The sequence below is a fragment of the Hibiscus syriacus genome, unplaced genomic scaffold (assembly GCF_006381635.1).
Source record: "Hibiscus syriacus cultivar Baekdansim isolate YM2019G1 unplaced genomic scaffold, ASM638163v2 tig00116970_pilon, whole genome shotgun sequence".
Lineage (NCBI taxonomy): Eukaryota > Viridiplantae > Streptophyta > Magnoliopsida > Malvales > Malvaceae > Hibiscus > Hibiscus syriacus.
In genome coordinates this window covers 2053115-2073917 of record NW_024063494.1, presented here as the reverse complement: position 1 = coordinate 2073917, position 20803 = coordinate 2053115, and the positions used below count along the sequence as shown (strand labels likewise).

Below are 20803 nucleotides of genomic sequence, written 5' to 3'. Positions count from 1 at the left end.
TTTATTTTTCGGCCACCGGAGGCGGTGGCCGGCGGTGAGGTTGACGGTGGCTATCGGCGCCGGAATTCCCTCCGGTGAGGGAATTAAGAGAGAAGGAAGAGAGAGCTTCTTCTCTCGTTTTTGAGAGAAGAAGAAGAGAAGAATGAGCTGCTGGCCCTTCGGGCCAGCTATGAATGGGCTTAAATAGCCCTCCCCAAACGACGCCGTTTTGGGGAGGGATCTGTCCGTAATTAACAAAAAGATTAATCTCGTCCGCCATCCCTTTAATTTGTAATCTTTACCTTTTAGTCACTGAATCAAATTTTTGATCCTTTTAATTTGGTCTCTACATTTTATTTATTTATATTTTAGCCATTAACCGTATTAATAATATATTTAAGATAAATATCATATTTAGTCCTTTAATTTTAATAAATAATATTTTAATCCCGAGTATATATATTTTAATTTATTTTAATATGATATTCGAATTTTATATAGTTTTAAATTAGTCACCAAATTAATAAATAAGGAAAATAGCATGTTTAATCCCTGAAATTTTAAATAATTAATATTGAATTAGGTTTTTAATTTTAATTTTATTATAATTTAGTCACTAATTTTAAATATTTTCATTTATTTTACTGCTTTTAGATATATAGTTCTAATTGTATTTTTACTGTTTTAATTTTACTTGTTTATATATTTAAATATTTTTTTATTATTTTTTTTCCATAAATTATTTTAATATTTATTTTTCAATATCGAGGAAAAGGGCAGTCTTAATACAACTGGATGTCCTATTCTGGTATTTTAAATATTATATAAAATTATAATTTAATTTTATTTAAATTATTATATTAATAGTTATTAATATCGAAGAAAAGAGCTGTCTTAAGACACCTAGAAGTCCTTTTCTGATATTTCTAAATAAATAAACATTTTATTTATAAATATATATAAATTATTTTTTCTCATAATTATAATTTTGAAATAATAGGATAATAAATTAAATATATTTTGAATTTTTAAATTTCTAATAATAGAGACAATTTATAATTAAAAAGTACCAATTTTTGGGCGTTGTAGGGGTGCTAATCCTTCCCTAAACGTAACCGACCACGAATCTCTTTTTATTATTAAAAAGAACGAATTTTTGGTTATAAACGCAGATCAGTTCATCTTTTAACTGATGTTTTCTTAAAAACTCTGTTAAAAGATAATTTTTAGGTATTCGACCTACCTAACCCAAAAGGCCAATGGCGACTCCCAAGTTATTTATTTTCAAAACCATTTATTCACATCAATTTTCCCGCCAAATAAATATTTCGTGCCCGGACAAAAACCGGTTACGACAAGGGGAAAATGAGACGAAACAGCTATAGGGAGATGCAAATCTGGGAAAATCTGACAGATCAGATGCAGATGTAGATGAGTTTTTACTCTTTGAAGAAGCTCATAACTCTTTTCACCATAGCCAAATGTTCCTCCTTTCGTAAAGCTAAACCCTTTCTATTGTAGATCTGGCTTTGGGGAAGTTAATAGATACACAGAAATGGAATCCTTAACAATTCTTCCACTTGGAATGCTTGTTTTTCTTATAAAGATCCAAGATTTCAATTTAAGAAAAAACGCATGATTCTTGAAAAAAAATGGATCTATAATGGAAATTGAGGAAAAACAAATCTCAGTCACAGAAAATAGAAAAAAAAAGCTACTCAAAAGAATTTCAATAGGTATGGAAGACGATGGGAGGAAAATGTACTATAATTGTTTTTTTCTTAGGGTGGGTTTGTTTCGATTAAGGGTTGTTTAGTTTTAGTTTTGTTCTTGTTTTACCAGATTGAATGTACTCTTTTCCTCCATTTACGTCTAGGGAGGTTTTTGACGAGGCATTCAATTTGGTGATGGCTTATGATTATTAATAAAATCATATTGTCCTAGAAAAAAAATCATAAAATAAAAACAAATAGTTTCTTTTAATGAGTTCATTTTACAAAAACATTTGATTCCTAACTTACAAAATCCTTAAACCCTACCTCTTAAAGAAGGGATGGGCAGCCCAAGTAAAAGACCATGAAAATAAACGTTTGGCATATCTTTCCAAATAGGTAAAGAGAGAATCTCAAACACTTCAAGAAAATAATCTATGCCCTTATACTTTTATTTCTTTTGGTCATAGTAAGAGAATTAAAGATCAAATTACATGAATTATTAAAATTTATTATATTTTGACGTGATTGAATTTTTTGTAATCACACATATTTTTTCAGAAAATATTTTATTTAATATAAAATCCAATAATATAGAAAGACTTATAAGGAAATCTAAATAAGGTATGCACCTAAATAAAAATAATAAGGCAAGATAAAAACTCCCAAAAAATCCCTTTATTAGAGTCACTATTACCCCCTTATCTTTCATCTGAAACATCTCTCAAACGAAAAAAAAAATACAGCCAAGACTGTATTTAGAACCTAGAAATAATACCAACAAAAGACAAGGAAAAAAATCAAGAATACTACAAAGGCAAAACACCCTATTTATACTCCACACACACACACAAACTATCATGAAATGCAACCAATACAATCGACTCTCGCCTAATATCCTGCAAGCTGTCAACCTACCATACTTTATATTCGAGGCACCAAACCCCCAGACAAAGCCCACGCACAGAAAGCAGCACATGTGGCGGCTTCGGTGGTCAAACAGCGACCAAAATTTCCAGATTCGAAGATCGTGCGATTTTAAATAACTTTGTATGCTTGGTTTACGACGAGAAGCAGCGGAGAACGACGAAAACCCACTTCCTCCAACAGTTGAACACCATAACCCACGCTCCTCAACGAAAATGATAACGACAATAGTGACTACACCAACTGAATCAGGATGACAAGGGGAACTCGTTGATGCCAAAGGTGACTCAAACGCTCTACTAGACGAAGACAAATCGTTGAAAAAATAATGAGTAGATGCTTGATTTTCGGGAGATCCTTTAGGGCAATTTCTACGACGTTTGGCATGATTTCACCGAGAGTGGAGGATGATGTTTTGGTCATAGTGAAGAGACGATCATACTAGCATTGTCGATGACGATCACAAACTAACAGTGATGGAGTTTGGCCGTGGAGAATGGTTGAAGTTTTAGAAAAGAAGGTGAGTTAGAATTCTCAAGACAAAGTTTGCAAAAAATGTTGGGGCTTTTAGGGTCTTATATTATTATTAGGATAAATTAAAAAAATCATCACTGAACTTTACTCTTTCTCCTATTTTGCTCACTAAACTTTAAAAAATTTTAATTTCCTCACTAAACTTAATATATTGGATTTTTTGGTCATTAAACTTTATTCTATCTCCTATTTTGATCAACCTGCCGTTAAATAGTTAACGATATTAAAAACGATGTTGTTTTAAAAAAACAAAATTTTTATAAAAACGGCATCGTTTTGCATCTATATAACAACATATTTTAATGCCGTTAACTATTTAACAGTGAATGACAAAAAAAAACTCAATGTATTAAGTTCAGTGAGAAAACTGAAAAAATTTAAATTAAAGTGAATGAAATAGAATAGAGTAAAATTCAGTTACCATTGTAATTTACTCATTAGTATTACTATTTATCTCAATAGTGATATAGCTTAGTTGGTAAGGGATCGGGTTAGATATCCTTTAGGTTATGGTTTTAAACCTCATTATATGCAAACTTAATCATTTCCATTTTCCATTTTTTTTGCCAGAATTCAAATTTCCAACAAGAATGGGTAAATTACACTTAAAGCCATTAGTCCATAACTTTTCTTAATTCATTTTTAATTTGAATTCCAAACTTTAATATTTCGTAATTTAATCCTTGACTTAAATTCAGGGTGTTACAAATACTCCTATGAAATCGCGGTCGATCGACGTTTTGTACCCCACGAACCTTATGATGAAAATCGCGATCCCACGTGATTCTGAAGGCCAATCAACAACACCTACGGTGGCATATAACTATGACAATGGCAGGGACTAAGTCGAAGGTGATTGTCATGGTCGAAAAGGGTAGCGATGAGTTAGGGTTAGGATTTAGGATTTTTATGAATTTTGGGTTTTTTAATTTAAGAGAAATTAGGGATTTTTATAAATATTATAATAAATTTAATTTTAAAAAAATAAAATTACCATAATGTAGAACGTGTCACTTATCGGAGAAAACTAACGACAGTTATAGTCCGAACACCTAAAGTGGTAATGTTTGTAATGTTGGGCACCAAGATTATTCAAAAAAAATTATAGGCACCTATTCGTGAAAACGGTATAGTTTAAACACTTATTTTATAATTAATCCTTTTTAAAAAGTATATTTATAACTTTTAATGGTATAGTGATTTAACAAAATAATACTTTCATTTGTGTATTTTATCCAAAAAAAAATTAGACTCCAAAATATTTAGTTAGGATATCACCTAGAGATGGGCATGGGATTCGACCCGAAAAAAAAATATAATTTTACATTATATATTTAAAGATAATTATGATAATGCCCATCTATTATTATTTTTTCAATTAAATTCTTATTTTTATTCAATAAAAATAATTTTTTAATAAATATATTATTTTAAATTGGATCAGATCAAGTTCGGATTTTATCTCAAAAAGTCAGATTAAATTTGAGTCAGATGAATGATATATATTTTTCAAGACAAGTCGGATAAATAATGCATAATTTTCCAATAGAATCGGGTTAACGAAACCCTATTCATATCGATCCCTAATATCAACCTAATTAGTAATAGTGTGAAAAATTATTTGTCCAGCTCAGTTGGTAGAACACAAAACACTTAACCTTGTGGTTGTGAGATTAAGTCTCACTGTAAATAATTCATAATTATCAGAAGTATTCCACGAAAATTACTCTAACCTACTATCTTATCTCCCCTTATACTCAAACCAACCATCCCAAACACACAACCCAACCCAACCCATTCCATATGGGAATAATTTTTAGTATCTATCAACCCTCCTAAGCCGCAATCTCTCTTCTCCTCCTTCCCCTCTTTATTCCTCTTCTCTCTCTTCTCGTTCTCGCCTCACATTTGTTCTCCTCAAAAACTCCCCAGTTTTAATCCCCGATGCACTCAAAATCCTGACCCGTACCAGGACATCCGGATCCTGTTACACTCCCTTGACGATCCATCTCCGAACTGGAGCAACCGACCGCCAAAGGAAACCATCCTTCTCGATGGCTGCGATTATGAGCATTGGCTTATTGTTTTGGAATTCACAGAAGACCCAAACTCTTCTGAAGAAGAAATGATCGATGCCTATGTCAAAACTCTTGCTTCTCTTGTCGGCAGGTTAAAAAATCCTTTAAATTTCATTAATCTTTGGTGGGGTTTCAAAATTTGAGAATTGGGTTTTCTTATTTTTGCTTGTTTTTTGATGCCGCAGTGAAGAGGAAGCGAAGAAGAGGATATACTCTGTTTGTACGACGAGGTATACTGGGTTCGGTGCTTTGATTTCTGAGGAGTTGTCTTATAAAGTTAAAGGTAATTCCATTTATTAGTGGTTTAGGGTTTTCGTTAAAAGTAAGAATTAACATTGATTTTCATTGTTGTATGATGTTTTCTTTAGTTGTTTTAGGGTTTTAAAGCTCCCAAATGTTAGACTTTTTATACTAAATTGTTAAAATAATCAATCCTTTTTATACAATTGGGATTTTGTTTCTAATTGACACTCTGCTTGTGTATAGGATTACCTCGTGTACTCTGGGTTTTTCCCGATTCGTATCTCGATGTTCCGAACAAAGATTACGGGGGTGGGTTGTTTCCGAATTTGAGAGTTTAAAGCTTGATGGTTTGGTGCTATTGCTATTGTATCCCCTTTATGTTCTACAAATTTTGATCCGTAAAACTTTATGTGTGATTGATTATCAGGGGATTTGTTTGTTGATGGGAAAGTCATCCATAGGCCACAATATACAGGTCCGGTTCAGCCATCGAGCAGCAGAATTCGAGGACGCAGTCGATAATCTTTTTGAGACTACGGCAAGGAACAACCAGTCCACTATCACCATCAACAACATCATCTTCCCTTCCGTAAGTTGTTAGTTGAGGCGAAGGTTTTTCACATATATCTTGTTTGATGGTGATCAATCTGTTTTCCAATGCTTGTTTTGTCAACATCGTTGCCTCAAAATCAGTCAAGAGACTGTCTATAAACAACTGGTTCCTTTGCGTTTGAATGCTATATGGACCATTAAGTGTCGGATACGAGTATATTTATATACAATTCTTCAGAGGATATTGAGTTTGGATAATGTAGCTTAGTTGTGTGCTTGATTGCGTTGACAAAACTGTCAAATGGTCATGTTGAGAACCTACATTTTCATGATGGGAAAACCTAGATTGGATTGATCGGTTGAACCATAAGTCGATAACATATTCGACTCAAGTTCGACGGATGAGTATAACTGTTTTATCAACTCGATGAACTAGATATGTCGCCTGAAAACCTGATTAGATTAATTCAAATTCGAACTTAAACTCGGCCAATTCAAATCTAGAATGATTGAACATGTAATTCAAGATGACCAAAACTATTTTTGTCTCCATTCTAATGTGTTTCGATTATGAATTCGATTGTATTTTGTGTAACTGAAATTTAGTCCATTGACCACATTTTTAGATCAAAACCCTAATCCATGGACAGGCTCCCAGATTCTTGCCTTTACAAATGCTTTTATTGCACTGGAATCAGCAGACCTATCAAATGATGTTTCTTATGGGTAGTTCTGCGGCGCCTAAAAAACAACTAATATACGGTGTGATCGGTTAAACAAGTGACCGGTTAAAATTTAAACCGGTTATGTTATATTATTTAACCGAAAATATTAAAGTACAATAACATATTAGGTAGCGCTTATATAATGTAATAGGTAGCGCTTATATTGACCTATTTTATAAGTAAACCGTATATTTTACCGATAGCATTGTAATTTACCTATTATATTATAATATGTTGAAAGTGTCCATACTTTTTATAAAAATGATCGATACTTTTTTTAAAGTTATGTAATTTATGTTTCAATTTTTTTTAATAGTGTTTCATGTTTTCCACTTACAATATTAATTTAATAATTTCATTTGCACAAAAAATTATTTGATTGTTTGATATTTTATAAAATAATATTTAGAATTTAATTTAACAATATTAACCAAAGATAATAATAAATATGTAATATATATGTTTATTGTTTTTAATTTAATAATAATATATATCGTAACGTAAAAAATAATCATTAGACGCCTATAATTACTAAATTAATATCTTAAAACTCACCTCAAAAGATAACCTTAAATTAATGTTTTCCACAGTGAAAAAAGTATGGACACTTTTATAAAAAGGATAAATACTTTACAATATAAGCACTACCTATTACATTATATAAACGCTACCTATTACATTATATAAGTGCTACCTATTACATCATATTTTTACCTATTATATTGAAAGTGTCCATACTTTTTTATAAAAATGATACTTTTTTAAAGTTATGTAATTTTATGTTTCAATTTTTTTTAATAGTGTTTCATGTTTTTCTACCTACAATATTAATTTAATAATTTCATTTACACAAAAAATTATTTGATTGTTTTGATATTTTATAAAATATTATTTAGTATTTAAATTTAATAATATTAACCAAAGATAATAATAAATATGTAATATATATGTCGACACATTTTTCTTCTAATCTGGACATAAAGTACCGACACAATATTAAAAAGTGTTGATATAGGTTGTAGACCTATTCGCTCATAAAACCGGTATATTTATACCGGTTATATTACAAAATTATCTATTACATTATAATTCTTGGTTCCGATGTGTAAATGTCGACACTTTTTGACAAGGTATCAATACATTTTTCTTTCAATCTGGACATAAAGTACCGACACATATTAAAAAGTGTCGATATAGGTTGTAGACCTATTCGCTCATAAAACCAGTATATTTATACCGGTTATATTACAAATTATCTATTACATTATAATTCTGGGTTCCGATGTGTAAATGTTGACACTTTTTGACAAGGTACGACACATTTTTCTTTCCAATCTGGACATAAAGTACCGACACAATATTAAAAGTGTCGATATAGGTTGTAGACCTATTCGCTCATAAACAGGTATATTTATACCGTTATATTACAAAATTATCTATTACATTATAATTCTGGTTCTGATGTTTTTTCAATCGCACTTTTTGAAAAGGTATCGACACATTTTTCTTCCATTCTGGACATAAAGTACCGACACAATATTAAAAAGTCTGAAAATTTTGTTGTGGATATCATGGAAACATGATATAGTAATGTGTTTCGATACATTGCAAGCAGATGTAAAATACATTAATAACTAGTATTGATATTTCAACAATCCTCAAATGTATATGTATACAGAGAAGCAAATATGGAATAATTATGAAAATACACACAATATAATCACACAAAATATACATACACAAGAATGTTCAAATAATGTACCGACAAACGAATTAATCCGATGAAATAGGGTTATTTCTAACGAAGTCCGGAACATTAGAGGCAATTTTGCTAACAATAAACTAAATTCGCATAAGCATGAATAAATTTGTGTCATACCTAGAGCATTGTCGTTCGAATGGGAAGCAGCATCAAAGGTATGTGGACATATGTAATTGTATTTCTATATAAACACATAAGTTGTTAAAATAATCAATGTCTGAACACCTGTTCAACTGGAAAAACATATTGCATAAATGCAACTTACCGGATTATAAATCATTTTTCTGCTGAATCATCGACCAAAAGTGTATTTAGCTCGTTAAAATCTGGACACGCGTTCCAAACATCATTGAGATCTTTACAGTATGTAACAGTAGGTAACAGTATCGTATGTTTTACATTTTTCTTGATCATGTTCACAAACAGTCGAACATAAATATGTAGGAATCATAGACAACGAAAAGTCAACAAACTGTAATGATATTCATCTTACCCACACGAATAGAAAATGCTCAGAAAATAAAGGTAGTTTCTCAAGTACACGGTCGACGTTATGCCTGAGATTGTAATCAAGTTTGAATGTTAACATTCAAATGTATATTAACGATTTTGACTACAGTAATTCAATTGCTCCAAACATGTTCTAACCTCATCTTTGAAGACCAAAGGGCAACAACAAAATTGTCGATACAAAATTGCATAAATTCAAATAATCATATTCTGAGGACAACATCTACAACATGAAGAAAATGAGATTAAAGTTCTACGCTTATATGTTAAAATAATGGATACAAAAGAATATAATTAAAACCTGCAGGCAGTCTTGGGATGTAGGCAAGGAGACCATTGAGATCAAAAATTAAAAGTTTTCTTGAAGGCGGCGTTGCAGACACGATATACTTGTTTGGATCATCATCATCGTCATCTTCATCGTCAGCTTCATCTTCATTGACCGCTTGGTTGTCCACATCTGTTAAAAGAAAATAAAATACAGTTCAGAACGTGTAAATGTTTAGAAACATAAATAATGAATTACCTAACTCGTTTGATGTCGTTAACGTAATTCGTCACGCAACATGGAGACTTCATGTTGCAATGATGAAATATCGAATCGCATTCCACTCACAAGGGAATCAATATGCTCCCGAAAATTGACCATGTATTCCATCACGGTCTTAATTGTGACATCATCTGCAACTGGAGCTTCTTCCATCATTGCGTCTCCACTTGGTTGCTCTTCTTCATGGCCAACGGGGTCCATTTCCTCCCTCTCTTGATCTAATACGACCTCCTTGACACGCTTCCAACCGAGTTTTTCAACAAAATCATATCCCGCTTTTTTAATAAATACCATGTCAATCTTGCGGGTTAATCGAACAAGGGCGTCATGCGAAAAATCAACTTCCTTCTTCTTCAACAGATGGGTGATGACACATCCATATGGTAGTGTAGTTGAAATTGTTGCTCCCTTTGTGACCATATATACAATTGTATTAAATATGAGTTTTGCAATGTTTGGAGCCGTTTTGGATTTGGATTTATACTTTGCTATCCATCAATAATCGTTGTCTCAAAGCGTTGAATGTTTTCCCCCACTAGGCCGGATATACCATTTGAGCATTTTGTTAAACACTCTCGACTCTACATCGAGGTGAATTGGGCTATTTCTAGCAACCCGTTTAATTGTAGACCAATCTACACCATTTTCATTTGAATCCCCTTTATTCGCTACACCTAAACCCTCCGCAATAGTTTCCAGAGATATATATATCCTTCCCCATGATGTGTATTAATTCCTATTATATTAGTCTTATTAGGCTCGTGCTGTAAGGAAGCATTGTTGTAGAAGACTCTAACTAGGTTGGGATAATATCTTGGTTCTACACCAAGGAATTCAAGCCACCCCAAGATGTAAATATGGATTTAAAACTAAATGCATATTTATCATCAAACAAGAAACCCAGGTCAATGACACGTTCGGGACGAATCTTCCTTATTTTAAAACTCGTCTGCCATCTTTGTTTCTCCATATCGGATCTAAAGTTCAGAGTTTTGAAGGACCTGATTTCCTCAGAAGAATCGTTTGTTTTAGAAGGAGTTATGATTGAGAAGAACTGGGTTGAGAAGAGCTTTGAGAAAGACCGCGCTTCTGACGCTGACGTTTTGGAGCCATTTTGGTTGGATGCTATTACAATAGAACACAACACATTCAGGAAAAAACTCCAGTATAGAAATCAATCAAACCCATAAAATATCGATAAATTTACCTGAATATCTGATCGTCACTGTTATGATACGCTAGTATTCTTCGGAGAGGAAGAGTTATCTTCTGCCTGCTTGCCTTTATGTTTAGGGTTTTCGATTTAGAGTACTATATAAATGAACGATGGAAAAACACTTGATATTTAAATTAGTATCGACAAAACATTAAACAGTGTCCATACATATTATATACCAATTCTCTCATAAAACCGGTATACTTGTACCGGTTAGATTGAAATTACCTATTACATTATACTTATGGGTTTCGATGTTTATGGGATCGACACTTTTTATATATGGATCGACACTTTATTGTTGCACCCTGTTTGCCATTCATTCTGGACCAAAAATATCGACACAAACTAAAAAAGTGTCGACACATTATTTAGACCTATTCTCTCATAAACGGTATACTTGTACCAGTTATATTGAAAATTACCTATTACATTATACTTATGGGTTTCGATGTTTATGGGATCGACACTTTTTATATATGGATCGACACTTTATTGTTGCACCCTGTTTGCCATTCATTTTGTACCAAAAATATCGACACAAACTACAAAAGTGTCGACATATTATTTAGACCTATTCTCTCATAAAACCGGTATACTTGTACCGGTTAGATTGAAAAATTACACATTACATTATACTTTTGGGTTTCGATGTTTATGGGATCGACACTTTTTATATATGGATCGACACTTTATGGTTGCACCTATTTGCCATTCATTCTGGACCAAAATATCGACACAAACTACAAAAGTCGATACATTATTTAGACATATTCTCATAAACCGTATACTTGTACCGAATAGATTGAAAAATTACCTATTACATTACTTTTGGGTTTCGATGTTTATGAGATCGACACTTTTTATATGGATCGACACTTTATGGTTACACCATGTTTGCCATATGTAAATTTGTCTTTTACTTTAAGTATCAACATGACCCTTAATTTGTATAAGAAACATGTACAACAACATACTGCTAACTTTCTCATCTCATTCATAATTATATTCACATACAAAATTATAAATCGTATACAAAATTATAAATCTTATACAAAATTAACCCTACATTTACATCATTGCATCCTTTTGTTATTCTTATGTATCATGGCAGCTTTTGTTATCTCCTGTCTTCGTTGATTTTGATTGTGGCTTACGAGATCGTTTAATATTCGCGATCGATTCCACTCTCCAACAACCTATATTCAAATTGTCATAACGTTAAGTATTGTAAACTACAACATTCAATCTACGACTTTTAACAATTTTACCACAAACGAATTTTTCTTTCCACTTACAAAATCACCAGTTGCCCCTGTAGAACCGATCGATTCCATCCACATCATCACATACATGCCGCAATCATGTCTGTTACAAAACGGTTTTCTTCAAAAGATTTGAATGGCCACACCAAAATGTGTCGGCACATTTATACAACTTATAATATCATTTTCTACCTATAATATTTAATAAAAGTATCGACATTTATATTTTACCTTCAATATCACTTTCTACTTGCAATCGGTCCCAAATGCTTCTTTACTCCAAAACCCCAAACAACACATAAAAAACTTATTCGCGATTACTGTAATAATAAAAAACTAGGGTTTTGACAACATACTTTTCGATTCGACTGCATCAACAACAAACAAACTTCGCTTTAGAAACGCCTTCTGAAATGCAACAACAATTACGCTTCGATTTCAAAAACTCGTCCGTTCTATCGATTTTTAGAGGATATTTAGATATGGCATTTATTTTCATCGGATATTTTATTTATATTTAATACAAATACAAAAGTGTCGATACTTTTATGTCAGGTCGATACTTTCGAAAGGATAATTACCTATTTCTTTGAAAGTGTCGATAATTTATTACACGTACTTACAAAATCGACACTTTCAATATATCCGGTATCATTTTACCGGTTTATCATTTTAATACTGGTTTTATCATATTTTTACCTGTTATATCGTTGTGAATCGATATATTTTTTTAAAGTATCGACACATTATAGGCGCTAAACTGCTTCTCTTTTAAATTCACAAAGTGTCGATCCTTATATAAAGTATCGACACTTTCAATATATCTGGTAACGTTTTACCGGCTTTATCATTTTGTTACCGGTTTTATCATATTTTTATCGGTTTTATCATATTTTTACCTGGTATATCGTTTTGAATCGATACATTTTTTAAAAGTATCGACACTTTATAGGATTTAAAACTGTTTCTCTTTTAAATTCACGAAATGTCGATCCTTATATTAAAGTACCGACACTTTAAATGTATCCGGTAGCGCTTTACCGGTTTTATCATTTCAATACAGGTTTTGTCATAGTTTTACATGTTATATCGTTTTTGGATCGACACATTTTTAATTTGGATCGACACGAACCGACAAGTTAAGTTTGTCGGTTGCACAATTTTTTAATATTTCTTCATGACTTAGACCTACTACATTATTATTAGTCAACATTTCCGTTTCTCTTTTAAATTCACGAAATGTCGATCCTTATATTAAGTACGACACTTTAAATGTATCCGTAGCGCTTACCGGTTTTTTATCATTCAATACAGGTTTTGTCATAGTTTTACATGTTATATCGTTTTGGATCGACACATTTTTAATTTGGATCGACACGAACCGACAAGTTAAGTTTGTCGGTTGCACAATTTTTTAATATTTCTTCATGACTTAGACCTACTTATTATTAGTCAACATTTCCGGTAGCGCTAAACTAAATTTATTAAATATCTTTTAATATATCCGGTAACGCCGTATATTAATCGTATATTAACTTACCTTTCCTGAGACAATCCCTGTTTTTATTCTTTTAATGTAACTGAAAATTTCTTATTTCCCGCTGTTATCAATCAAAAACTTTCTAAAAGTATGATTAATTTTTTAAAAAATGAAAATAAAATACTCAGATGCCAACGCATAACTTATTTGATACGAAATATGATAAATAATGAATGGAAAATTTATTAATCAAATTATTAAGATTTATAATTATTTTTTTTTTTTTTTATTTTTACACATCTATTTATCTTTTATATCAAATAGTCATAAACTTAACTGGAAACAAAATTGCACTATTTAGTAAATTTAAACTTAAAATCTCAAAATTGAAACTCCATTGTTATTTAAGGTAATTATACTTGTAAGAATTAATGATTTTAGTGGTTAAATAATTGTAATTATTTTTTGAGAGGTATCGGATTTGAGCATCATGTATGTTAAGAGTACGAGTATTTAATATCAAATGATTAAAAATCTTTTGAATAGATATTACCTTATATTTGTCCTAAATTAATAATAATATAAAAAGAAGCATTATATCTGTTTTTTGTGTTTTTAAAAATGGACTTAAAATAAGTTTAAATAAATAAAAATGGCAATATTGTAAATAAGTGGGAAATTTAGGGACATTAGACAACATCCCACTCCAAATGACTCTCACACGGCCGTTATATTTTGGACCTATTTTGACGTACGTTACACGAAAGCGAAGCCCGCCCTCATTTCCTCCTCCAATCACTGTCTGCCACGTCATCATCTTATACCCCACCAAAGACCAAAGTGCATTATTTATAAGTTTCATTTAATAATAATAAATAATAATATGCATATGTAAAATACTTTTTTTGATTTTTTTATAAAACTCATGGTAGTTAAAAGAGTGTTTTTCTCTATGATTTTAAATTCGTATAATTATATCTGTAGTGTGTATTTCTTATTATTGTTTGTTAAGAATATTATGATATACTACTTTATAATCATCTTAGACCGATAAAAAATATTTATAATGGTATAATATTAATAAGATTAGATAATTCATATATACAAGTTAAAAGTTAAAATTAATTCTTAAATTTATATATTTATTTTTTTATATTTCATATTTGTTTTAAAATATATATACATATATGTGTATGTATATACTTTGTCGGTTTCTTTCATATATAGGTTTGTATTGTAACCGTCAAGTTTATAAATCGGAGACCCCAAAAGCAAAGCTTTTGAGTTGAAACTTTTTTTAGACAACCCACCAAAAAAAATGTGGAGGTGCAATTATTCCGATTTTGTTGCCGTGAATCATGGCCGGAATCTGACCGCGATGATCTTTGGTCTGAACTTGACTTCTCTGACCTCCTAGGTTTGGACAACAATGGCAAAAACCCTTTCAACATCACTTCGCAGCACCAGCAACAACACAATAAGCGGATCGATCCTAAAGACAATCAACTTAACAAAGGTCTGGTTTTTCTTCACACACAAAAAAATTGTCTGTGTGTGTTTTGTTCTTGTTCTTGCATGAACTTTGAAGCTGAGATATTCTTAGCTTAACTCGTTACAGTCAAGAACAAACATAAAAGGCTTAATTCTGGCTTCCATCCCTTTACTTTACCGAAGATTTAAAAGTTAATTGCACTACTTGAGTTGTTAGAATTTGGTGTTATTTTACATGTTAACCTCTTCATTAAATCGTAATTCAAAAATTAGTCTGCAGAGAATTGCAAAATCGTCTTTCAGTTCATATATTTATCAATGATATGAAATATAAGGACTAATCATGAACAAATAAGGGAAGATACTAGTTTCTTAATTAGACCTTTTGTCGAGCATAAGCTACAATATTCAGCCTTCAAGTTCATGCATGATGAAAAAAATTGATCCATGAATATTATTTTGATTAATATTTTGATTTTCTTTGGGGTGATTGCTGAGTAGAGCAAAGCGAGGTGACTCAGAAAGACAGGCAGAGTCACCGAAAAAGTTGAGAAGACTCTGCGAACTCGGAAAGAGCGTTTACAGGGGAATCAGGCAAAGACCATGGGGTAAATGGGCAGCTGAGATTCGAGACCCTCACAAAGGCGTCCGAGTTTGGCTCGGTACCTATAACACAGCCGAAGAAGCGGCTCGAGCCTACGATGAAGCCGCTAAGCGCATTCGTGGGGACAAAGCCAAGCTCAACTTCCCTCAAGCTCCAGCCGAAGAAGCACCACCCGCCCTCACTCAGCCACCTGCTAAGAAAGGACATGGGTCCTGAGTTCACTCAGCCAAGTTTCGAGAGAACCACCAACTCACCACCGCCGCCACCACCACCGCCACCACCACAGCTTATCATATGGGTTTGGGTATGGAAGTGAAGTTTTTAGGCCGATTATAGTGGAGAGTGAGTTGGAGCTGAAAGAGCAAATCTCGAGCTTGGAATCTTTCCTGGCTTAGAGCATGATAATGAGATCACTATGACTCAGCGAGTGGAAACGGTGGGACTGACTCACTGGAGATTTGGACGCTTGATGACCTCGTGACACAGTACAGCACAGCACTAGCTTGTCTATCATGCTAAGAAAATTTTAATGATAACATATTTATTTCAATGTTATGTGTTAATTACAGTTTTAATCATGTGTCTTATGTATGTTATGTATATGTTTATTATATGTATAGTATATGTATATGTATATGTATATGTTATATGTATATGTATATGTATATGTTATATGTATATGTATATGTTAGTATATGTATGTATATATATTATATGTATATGTATATGTAATGTATATGTATATGTATATGTATATGTATTATATGTATATGTATATGTATATGTATATGTATATGTATATGTATATATGTATATGTAATGTATATATATGTATATGATATATATGTATATGTATATGTATATGTATATGTATAGTATGTATATGTATATGTATATGTATATGTATATGTATATGTATATGTATATGTATATGTATATGTATGATGTATATGTATATGTATATGTATATGTTATATGTATATGTATATATGTATATATATGTATATGTATATGTATATGTATATGTATATGTAATGTATATGTATATGTATATGTATATGTATATGTATATGTATGTATATGTATGTATATGCATATGTATATGTATATGTATATGTATATGTATAGTATATGTATATATGTATAGTATGTATATGTATAGGTATATGTATATGTATATGATATGTATATGTATATGTATATGTAATGTATGTATAGTATATGTATATGTATATGTAATGTATATGTATATGTATATGTATATGATATGTATATTTATATGTAATATGTATATGATATGTATATGTATATATGTATATGTATATGTATATGTTATATGTATATGTATATGTATATGTATGTATATGTATATGTATATGTATATGTATATGTATATGTATATGTATGAGTGTTTATAAGAAAATATTATGATATGTTTATGAGTTTAATGTTTGAATCATGCATTAATAGAGTTTGTAAAAAATATATTTTCGTTAAAACATAAAAATAATTAAATAAAATATGATTTTATTCAATTTAATACATACAAATAAATAAAATTTAATTTAATGTCATAATTATAGTACATGGATGCATGTATACATGGACATCTACATGTATTTTTGGTCGACAATTTTAGTTTCTATTAATTCATATCTTATTTAATTTAAGTTGTTCTCTTTATTTTTTCATTATAATATTTAGGGTAAATATAAATGGTTCACCGATTATAAAACATTGGTTTGTTAAATCGCGACTATTAAAGTTACAAAATAGTTCCACAACTATAGAATGTTGTTTTGTTGAGTTTCCGACTACTAAAGTTATAAATATCATCCGACTATTTATATATTTCAAATTCGTCCTTTTACATTAAAAAAATTACAGTCTTCTAAGCTCGAAATGCGATAAAATCACATATTAATGATATCTATTGTCTAAGCTCGAAATGCGATAAAATCAACATATTAATATCTATTGACATGTCTGTCGCTTTTAAACATTGACTCGACAACATAATATTATAAGCATTAGCTCGACAACATAATATAAATGGAGAGACAATCTACAAAATATAACCCAAATGATTTCAGGATCATATTTTATTATATCACAGTCACCAGATTAATGTCTAGCTCAGATTGTCGTTGATTTTTTAGCAAAAAATGATGAGTTTAGATATATAAATATTATTAACAAATTTGTAACTTTTATATTCGAGAGACCTAACAAAGTAATGTTTTATAGTCAGGGGACTATTTGTATACTTTACTTAAATATTTAATAGATTTTTATTTTCCTTAAAGTTAAGGAATATGACCCTTCGGTACTTGATCTAAGTACTCTAAGATTCAAAAAAATCCAAATTACAAAAATGAAAATGATGCTGCATAGAACCAACGTGATTATATATGTGAATTCAATAGTGCATAAAATTATAAATTTAATTATTTGTATTTATTTTAAAATTTTATTTAAAAATTTATTATCATATATATGTGTTCATATAAAAAAAATTCTAAATTCGTTAATACCGAAAGCACAGACCAAATATTACTTATATATGCTTTTGGCATAGGAAAGTAAAAGATGTAACTCGAAACAAAGAGCATGCATGCACCTAGAGGAAAGACAAGTGATATCGCAAGTTGCTCGATGCTTCTTTTTCGAGTTTCAACGATACCATCAACACACCAAAAAGAAAGAAAGAAAATAAAACAAAGCAATTATTGTTTGTGTCTTTCCTTAATTTGTCTGGTCTTTAATATATGACCTTCGTTAACCTTCCGTCATTACAATTAAACTAGACCATCGCATAGTTACTCAACTACTTAATTCATATGGCGGAATATATACGTTCAATTGAATTATTTGTTATACTCTTAATATACAAACAATAATTAAATCATTCAATAGTCTTTATGATTAAAGGGAGTTTTGTTTTTTTCTTAAAGGTTTTAGATTCGAACATTTATATTTGGCTTGTGTGTATATGTTATCAATGATTAGAAATTTATTTATTTTTATTAAACTAAGGTAAGTATAAGGTAATATATTTACAAAGTACTCTCAACAATTTAACATTAAACGTTTATATCACTAACATTTTTATTAGTGTTTTGAAAATCGGACCGGACCGGCCGATTCAATCGGTTCATTACTAGTCTGACCGGTTTCGACCGTTGAACTAGGGAACCGATAGCACGGTCGGTCTTTGAATCCAGTTCTGAAAACCATGTGTTTATGCTCGAATTTGATACCTCAAAGAATAAAAATATTAGTTTACTACAGAAATCACGATAGTTCGTGCACTAAAGAACCCACTTATAGTTATCATTTAATTTTACAAATAACATTTTGATATTATTTAATCAGATTATCTCTTTAATTATAGTGAAATGCCATGATCAATTGTTCAATAAAATTTACTTATAATTAACTAAAATAATATAATTTAGTTTAGTACCCCTCCTTCAATATATTAACTTTTTAAAAGCGGTCAAAGAAAACTATAATATAAACGAAATTTAACTTAGAATAATTTTAAACATCTCATGCACACAAAATAATTTGAAGTAGGAAATATCTGACAAGAATCTATATAATTTTTTTCTTTACCCTCCGGGTTTTTCAGGGACTTTTTATGATTCATTTAGATCGATTTGAGTCGTACATCTAGTTTTAGTGGGTGAGTTTCTTGGCGGTGATTTTCTCCATATATAAAGCTTTAAACTCGAGACCTCCTTAAGCGATATCAAACTACTTAGCACTTGGTAGAATCTATATATAATTTGTATATGGCTTATGTCAAAATTACCCCCACCATTTACCAAAATGGTCATTTTGCCCCCTATTCTATTTTTGAGAGCATTTTGGCCCTAATGTTTTCATTTTAGGGCAAAAAGACCCCTAAAATTTGACAGAATAATCACTTCTCTTATTCATTTTTTGGGACATTTTAACCCTCAACGTTCATTTTAAGTTAAAATTGACTCATATTTTTTTTAAACATTAATCGTGTGTTAACTAATAGTTTTACATCTATATAGGGGGCTTTTTGTTTCAAAGTGAACGTTGGGGCCAAAATGCTCCAAAAAAAAGAATATGAACCAAATAATATTTTTTATAAATGTTGGGATTATTTTTTGGCATTATACCTTTGTACTATATTGAATAGATAATAATCCAATTTAAGTAAACGAATATTATAAATTTACAATTTAATCAGTACGAGATAACATGAATTTTTTCCATCATCTGACAATATATAAATAATGGAATGAGAATTTATAGGTGGGAAAGCAATTTAAAATTGGGGGCTCATAGGGCAGATGCATGAACCAAATGTAATGGTGCGTCATGGAAACTTTGAATAACTAAATATTTTATATATTTCGAAACATTCCAAATTTCAAATAACAATCCCTCAATTTTTGTCTTTATTTGTAAAAAAGTGTACAAATCATTCATGATTGAAAGAGATTATAATATAGTTTGAGTTTCTCAAACCAGGATCCTCATTTTAAACTGATCTATAAACTTTTGAATATTTAAAAATTTCATCCTCAAACTATGATACTTTTCTAAATTAGTCCTTAAACTTTGAACGTTCTAATATATCCTCAACTATGACACTCATTCTATATTGGCCCCAAACTTTTAAATCTTTTAATTTTTATCCCCAAATTCATCCAAATATGTAATTAGTTTAACCATAGTTTAACCTAAACGATATTTTTTTCAAACATATAATAATATAGTTTGGCCTAACAATTTCATTAAAATGGAACTTTAGTATATACATATTTGGGATGAAATTTAAATGTTGACAAAGTTTGAAGGCTAACTTAGAATAAATGACATAGTTTGGGGATGAAAATAAAATGGTCAAAGTTTGAGGATAATTTAGAATGATAATCATAGTTTAGGATGAAGATAGAACATTTAAAAGTTTAGGGATTAATTTGGAAAAAAAAGATCATAATTTGAGGACGTTATGATGAAATTAACTCATATAAGTTAGGTTAATGTCCGGCTTAATTTAATTTGGTTTATATATGAGTAATGGTTCAACAACCATTTGAACTTAAAAACATTCATATTAAGTTAAAATAATATTAATTGATTTCATATAATGAATTTAGCACAAAATATGTTTAAAATATTTTTACTTAT

The 20803-nt window shown here is 30.5% G+C and overlaps 2 pseudogenes; both read left to right on the top strand.

Annotated features, from left to right (window-relative positions):
* The first annotated feature begins 3983 nt into the window (after positions 1-3983).
* Positions 3984-6260, top strand: LOC120191619 (annotated as a pseudogene).
* Positions 6261-14458: 8198 nt separating this feature from the next.
* LOC120191618 lies at positions 14459-16023 on the top strand (annotated as a pseudogene).
* The last annotated feature ends 4780 nt before the right edge of the window (positions 16024-20803 follow it).